Source organism: Hemiscyllium ocellatum, chromosome 13 (genome assembly GCF_020745735.1).
Source record: "Hemiscyllium ocellatum isolate sHemOce1 chromosome 13, sHemOce1.pat.X.cur, whole genome shotgun sequence".
Taxonomy (NCBI): Eukaryota; Metazoa; Chordata; class Chondrichthyes; order Orectolobiformes; family Hemiscylliidae; genus Hemiscyllium; species Hemiscyllium ocellatum.
In genome coordinates this window covers 75,601,415-75,608,315 of record NC_083413.1, presented here as the reverse complement: position 1 = coordinate 75,608,315, position 6,901 = coordinate 75,601,415, and the positions used below count along the sequence as shown (strand labels likewise).

The 6,901-nt window shown below is 44.6% G+C and overlaps 1 protein-coding gene across 3 annotated transcripts in view; it reads left to right on the top strand.

The window, feature by feature from the left end:
* Window positions 1–2,739: 2,739 nt before the first annotated feature.
* Window positions 2,740–6,901, top strand: part of LOC132821621 (cytochrome c oxidase assembly protein COX18, mitochondrial) — a 28,134-nt gene continuing 23,972 nt past the window's right edge. Inside the window, exon 1 of one of the 3 annotated variants that reach the window (XM_060834325.1) lies at window positions 2,740–2,799. The gene's annotated coding sequence lies outside the window, so the exon portion shown is untranslated. The other 2 variants (XM_060834324.1, XM_060834326.1) reach the window with 2 other exon arrangements.

The window sequence follows — 6,901 nt, the reverse complement described above, 5'->3', positions numbered from 1 at the left end:
CCGGGGAGTAGTATATGGGGGCGCCAAACACGTTAAGGGATCCCATTGTGGCTTCCCTTTTTCATTCTTTTTTTTCCCCTGATTTCTCCGTATTCATGGAACATAATTTTACTCCCTCACTCCTTATCCAACAAGCCGCATATTCTGACTCTTTTTGACTGTACGGTTCTTTTCGATTGACATTTATCTTAAGATCTTGACACAGCCAATCCTCATCGGACCCATATTTGAGCCAAAAAAAAATACCAGGCGCCTTAATACTTTCTCTCGTCCAAATGACACAAGAATAGTTGATCATTGTAGCCTTATCTTTCTCCCGCGTCCGAGAGTTGTGTTCCCAATTACCCAACATTCTCCTCAAAGAGCTGTCGGGCGGGATATATCCCCTTTAACATTATTTACAGATCGATCGTTACACAGGCAACTCCCCGTGCCTCCCACTGTTGCTAATTTAATTAAACTTAACAAGGTCCGGTGTCACCTTCTTCCACACCCCCTTCAGGGTCCTGACTAGACACCTTACTCGCCCGATTAATCAGACCAATTATATGCTTTTTTTTACTTCAACTGTTTTCCATAAATCACTTTTATATAAGAATAAAAGATTAGTTAGAAACTGATATAAGGCAGTCATGACCTGTAAAAAGAACAGGAGTTAACATTTTATTTCATAATCTGTAAAATCCTTAACCTTAAAAGATATCATGTTAAAATTTCCATAGTAGAAATCAGACTCAAAACATTCCCAGATCTCAAGCTCCAGGGAAAAAAGCACAAACATTCAATCACCAACAAACTAATGTGCATTCAAACCGAATCACAAAGGGTTAGACTTTCTACTTGCTGTACAGCTCTTTCTCTCTCTCTCTCTCACACACAGACACTTTGAGCTTCCCGCAACGACTCCTCTGGCTTTTGAATATTTTTCTGGACGTCTGGCCATCAGTTAGTTATGAAATGCACCCTCAGTAGCCCTTCAGCTACTAGCCCTTCTGACATGGGCTGTTTTCCATTGACATATGCTTAATTTTATATATCACCAATTCCCCGTACTTTCGTACGCCCGACCATCAAGGCAATACTTAAAGGTCTCTTTTCTTACCTTGGTCTGTGCACAGAGTTACCTGGTCATTTTGGTACGCCCCATCCCGCGGCAATTCTTGCAGCAAATACCACTGCCCCCAGTCGCCCGAATATATCCTTTAAGACCTTTCCCTACCTGGATCTTGTGCACGAGAGTTGCCCGACCGAACCCACCGCGTCTGCCCGCCTTGTTTCCAGGGTCTCCCAGTCCGGGTCGTACTCGCCCAAACCACGAACGACAAGCAAGGGAGTCGGAGATCACTGAAATCGGCGAGGTGCACCTCTCCCGTCGTCCCAAGAGTGTCAAGCGGTCGAAGGTTTGGATCCCGGATGGCCCCCAAATTGTGAGAAACAGAACTCACTCATAAATCAGTCAGCCTGAGACAAAGCCTTGGAAACAAGAACAATTTATTACAGGCTTGCAAGCACCGGACACTTCTGAAATCAAGCAGAAATGCGCGCGAAAACAAAACATTAAAGCATTCTTATTCAGTTTACAAGTTGCGGAATCACGCCTCCCTTTTCCCATCCTATCATAAACCGATTACCACACACTTGTTAGTTATTTTCTTAACTAGAGATATCAGTAATGTTAGAGGAGACCTCAGGGATGTACATACAACATTCCTCTCCAATTAGTGCACAGGTACCACCCTTTTCTGCTAGAATATAATCCACCCTGGAAATTCATTGAACCTCACATGACCTTTGAAATTCATTAAATCCCCCATTACCCTAAAAGGTAGAACTGGAGGGCATTGGTTTAGGGTGAGAGGGGAAAAATTCAGAAGGGACCTATGGGGCAACTTTTTCACACAGAGGGTGGTGCGTGTATGGAATGCGCTGCCAGATGAAGTGGTGGAGGCTGGTATAATTACAACATCTGGATGGGTATATGAATAGGAAGGGTTTAGAGGGATATGGACCAAGTGCTGGAAAATGGGTCTAGATTGGGTTGGGATATCTGGTCAGCATGAACAGGTTGGACCAAAGAGTCTGTTTCCATGCTGTGCCTCTCTTTGAGTCTAAATGGGATGGCAAGGTAGCTCAGTGGTTAGCACTACTGTCTCACAGCACCAGGGACCTAAGTTCCATTCCCGCCTTGGGCAATGGTCTGTGTGGAGTTTGCACATTCTCCCTGTGTCTGTATGGGTTTCCTTTGGGTGCTCTGGTTTCCTCCCACAGTCCAAAGATTTGCAGGGGGTCAGGTGAATTGGCTATGCTAAATTGCCTGTAGTGTTAGGTGCAGGGGAATATGTCTGGGTGGGTTGCTCTTTGGAGGGTTGCTGGGCTGAAGGGCCTGTTTCCACACTGTAAATTAATTGAATCCCCAAATACCCTGGAAATTCATTGAATTCCCCCATTATCTTTGAATTTAATCCCACATGACCTTGGAAATTCATTAATTCCTCTATTACTCTTGAAATTCATTTAATCCTCCATTACCGGAGAAATTAATTTTCCTCCAATTATTCTGACCTTCAGTCATCCCCCCCCCCACCATTGCCCCCAGGTATTTGTTGAACCCCACAGACCTACAGTCACCCTCCCAGCTGTGTACATTGCCCACTTGTCCTTCAGTCACCCCGCCCCCTCCTGATAACCCCGCCCACCCTCTCTCACTGGGGTTAGGCGCGCACGCGTGAGCCGCGTCGGTGGCGTCATCACGTCAGCCGCGCAGGCGCAGGGGGCGGGTGTACCCGGAGCGTGCTGGCGGTGAGTGTGTGGAAGATGGAGTGGCTGCAATCGGGCTCAGTACAACCGGGCCTCGGTCACACGGCGCCGAGAGGTGGGAGGGTAGCGCTGGTTGTGGCTTGTGTACACCTGGTTTAACGGTGTGCTCCCAGGAGCCCACGGCTCATGCCTTCTGCTGACGGTGGGTTGTGCTCTCTAGGGGGTGGCACTAGCCTCAGGCCAACGGTTCAAAGGGACACTGCCTCTGCCTGACTTTCACCGTCTCCCCCCACCCTCATCATGGATCTCCTCTTGTCAGGAGGCCTGCCATTGCAGATGTCATCTACCCACCTTTCCCTGTAGCTCACGTCCCCCCAAATCTGGCAACATCCTTTCCCAACCCTTTTATCTGAAACCATTCTTCCTGACTTCACTGCTAAGCAATTAAAATCTAAAGTTTGTGCTTCTGCTGGTCGGGCTGGCGTCTAATAGCTTGCGTTGGGTGACATTATCTGTTTTATTGTGTGTTTGACTTGGCTAGTTGCGTTAGTTAGGGGTAAACGTAGGGGAATTGGTCTTGGTGGGTTACTTCTTTGCAGGGTCAGTGTAGATTTGTTGGGCTGAAGGGCCTGTTTTCACACTGTAGTGATTCTAGTATACTTTTAAGCTGCAAATCAGTGATTGTGGGAAAAGGGGCAGGCCTTTAACCTCCTCTAATGTGGATGCTGTGGATCTCAGTTCATATTGAACTCAGCAGTGATCATTTCAATTAATCTACTGTCTTTACATTCTTTTACAGAAGTGAGTTTCAGTAGAGTCAGAGATGTATGGCATGGAAACAGACCCTGAGGTCCAACTCATCCATGCTGACCAGATATCCTGAATTAATCCAGTCCCATTTGCCAGCACTTGGCCTATATCCCTCTAAACCGTAACTATTCAAATATTCTTCCAGATGTGTTTTAAATATTGTAATTGTACCAGCCTCCATGACTACTTTGGTGGCTCATTCCATACATGTACCATCCTTTGTGAAAAAGTTGCACTGTAGGTCCCTTTTAAATCTTTCCCCCCTCAGCCTAAATTTATGCCCTCTAATTCTAGATTTCCTCACCTCAGGGAAAGACCCCTCATGATTTTATAAATCTCTATAAGGTCTCCTCTCAGCCTCTGATGCTCCAGAGAAGCTATTTTGGCTTCTACCTCTAACCCTCCAACTCTAGCAACATCCTTGTAAATCGTTTTTTGAACCTTTTTATCTGAAACTGTTTTTCCTGATTTCACTCCTAAACAATTAAATTTTAAAGTTTATGCTTCTCTAGTTTGGGCTGATACTTAATAACTATATGTTGGGTGATATTATCCATTTTATTCTAAGTTTGACTTGAAAGCTGCAACCAGTGCTTAGATTGATATAAACACAAGGTCCATCTATTTTGCCTTGTCATCCTTAACACATTCTGAAGCAAAATGAGGCTGGCTGCAATTCTGCTGCTCAAAAGCAGTTACTTTAGCTCCAGTGAAAATGGGAAAGTATCTGTTATGGGTAATAGTGACCTTATGTCAGAATTGGTCAAGATGAAACATCGACTCTTGTTTTTTTGTCTGCATTCCACGAAAGCAGAGTCACAGGTAGCTAGAATAGTGCAGAAGGCGCTTGGTATGCCTTCCTGTATTGGTCAGAGCATTGGGCGTAGGAGTTGGAATCATGTGGTTGTACAGGACATTGGTTAGGCCACTTTTGAATTATTGTTGCACTTTTGAATTCTGTTCTCCTTCCTGTTGGAAGGATGTTGTGAAACTTGAAAGGGTTCAGAAAAGGTTTACAAGGATGTTGCCAGGTTGATCTATAGGGAGAGGCTGAATAGGCTGGGAATGTCTTTCCTGGAGAGTCGGAGGCTGAGGGTGACCTTATAGAGGTTTATAAAATCATGAGGATCATGGATAGGGTAAATAGACAAGATCTTTCCCCTGGAGTGGTGGAGTCCAGAACTAGAACGCATAGATGTAGGGTGAGAGGAGCAAGCTATAAAAAAGGACCTAAGGGGCAACTTTTTCCACACGAAGGGTGGTGCGCATGTGGAATGAGCTGCCAGAGGAAGTGGTGGAGGCTGGTACTATTAAAACATATAAAAGGTATTGGATGGGTATATGAATAGGAAGAGTTTAGAGGGATATGGTCTAAGTACTGGCTAATGGTGCTAATTAGTTTAGTAATCCAGCGTGGACGAATTGGACTGAAGGGTGTTACCATGCTGCACATCTCTCTGACTATGCTCCCTGGACTGATATGTTTTTCCAGCATTTTTTGTGTGTATTTCATATTTCATGTTTCTAGCATCTGTAATTCTTTACTTATTTTATGTAGTCCAGGTTCGGTATTAGTATGTGTGATTTAACTGAAAACTAGAAAATATTTATCACTTAGCACAAAGTGTAATTTTTCTGTTGAAGCCTACTTGCAGAGGCAGAAATAGTATGTGACTGCATTTGTACTACTTTCAGACTATATGTGTGAAATGATGTAATAATTTTTCCCATTAACAGTGATTGCTCTCTCAAAATATGACAGCAAGATCAGAGATTGTGTAAGGCTTTATTGATGCTGGTTTAAAGAAAAACATTGGGTGATTGCTGAAGGCTTGTCCTTTTGGTTGCACTCAAATCTTTGACCTCAGCACGGTAGAATAGTGTACAGTACTCTGTTGAAAACTTTTATTGTATAAAACTAGTGACACTTGCTGTGTGAAGATGTTACTAAATACTAACTTGTGCTAAAATGCAGGTCCTGGGAATCCTCAATTTTCACTTTGGACCCTATGAAGTCTCATGGTATCAGGCCACACATGGGCATCATTTTGGGCATGAGTCCTTCATTCCAGAAGAAGGGCTCATGCCCAAAACACCGACTCTCCTGCTCCTTGGATGCTGCCTGACCTGCTGCGCTTTTCCAGCAACACATTTTCAGCACACATGGGCAAGGAAAGGTCCTGCTGGTAACCAATCCCCTGAGATAGGAATCTGTTCTCCTCCATATACGTAGATCCCTGGAAATTGCTACCCAAGTTGATGGAATGTGTTAGCTTTTATTGATAGAGGGATTAAGTTTTGCAGCCACGAGGTCATGCTGCAGTTGTACGAAACTCTGGTGCGGCTGTACTTGGAGTATTGTGTACAGTTCTGAACACTGCATTATAGGAAGGATGTGGAAACTTTGGAAGAGGTTCAGAGGAGATTTATCAGGATGTTGCCTTGTGTGGAGGGAAGGCCTTATGAGGAAAGGTTGAGGGACTTGAAGCTGTTTTCATTGGAGAGGAGGAGGTTGAGAGGTGACTTAATTGAGACATATAAAATAATCAGAAGGTTAGACAGAGTGGGCAGTGAGAGCTTTTTTCCTCAGATGGTGATGGCTAGCGTAAGTGTACATAGCTATAAATTGAGGGGTGATAGATCTAGGACAGAGGACAGATGTAGTTTCTTTACTCACAGTAGTAGAGGCTGGAATGCAGTCCCAACAACAGTAGCAGACCCGCCAATTTTAAGGGCATTTATATAGTAATTGAATAGACATATGGTGAAAATGGAATAGTGTAGGGCAGATAGGCTTCAGATTGGTTTCACAGGTCGACGCAACATTGGGGCTTGAAGGGCCTCTACTGCACTGTACTGTTTTATGTTGAAGACCATTTGTAGGACACATTGAAGGTGGTATCGACACAACATGCTGTTGAGGGTGAGCTTCAGTGTTCATCGCTAAGAGTGGCTTGGTAGCACCACTACCAGCCAAGCTGGCCAAATCCTAAAGGACATAGCTCTGGGCTAGGTCTGCAGCAGTTGGAAGGGAACCAGCTGGGGTGAGGAACACACTTGACTTCATTCTCACAGTCTGCTTGTAGCAGATATATCTGTATGAGACCATTATCAGTAGTAGTGAGCACTGCACAGTCAAAATACCCCCATCCTATTCCTCTGTCGAACACCATCACCTCCCCCCATCCCTGGCTCAGTCCTTACCTTTAACACTAAACTAAGTATGAGCCCTGGTTCAATGAAGAGTGCAGAAGGACAAGCTAGGACTGTTATCAGGTATACTTTATGATGTGGAGGTGTTGACGTTGGACTTGGGTGGACAAGATCAGAAATC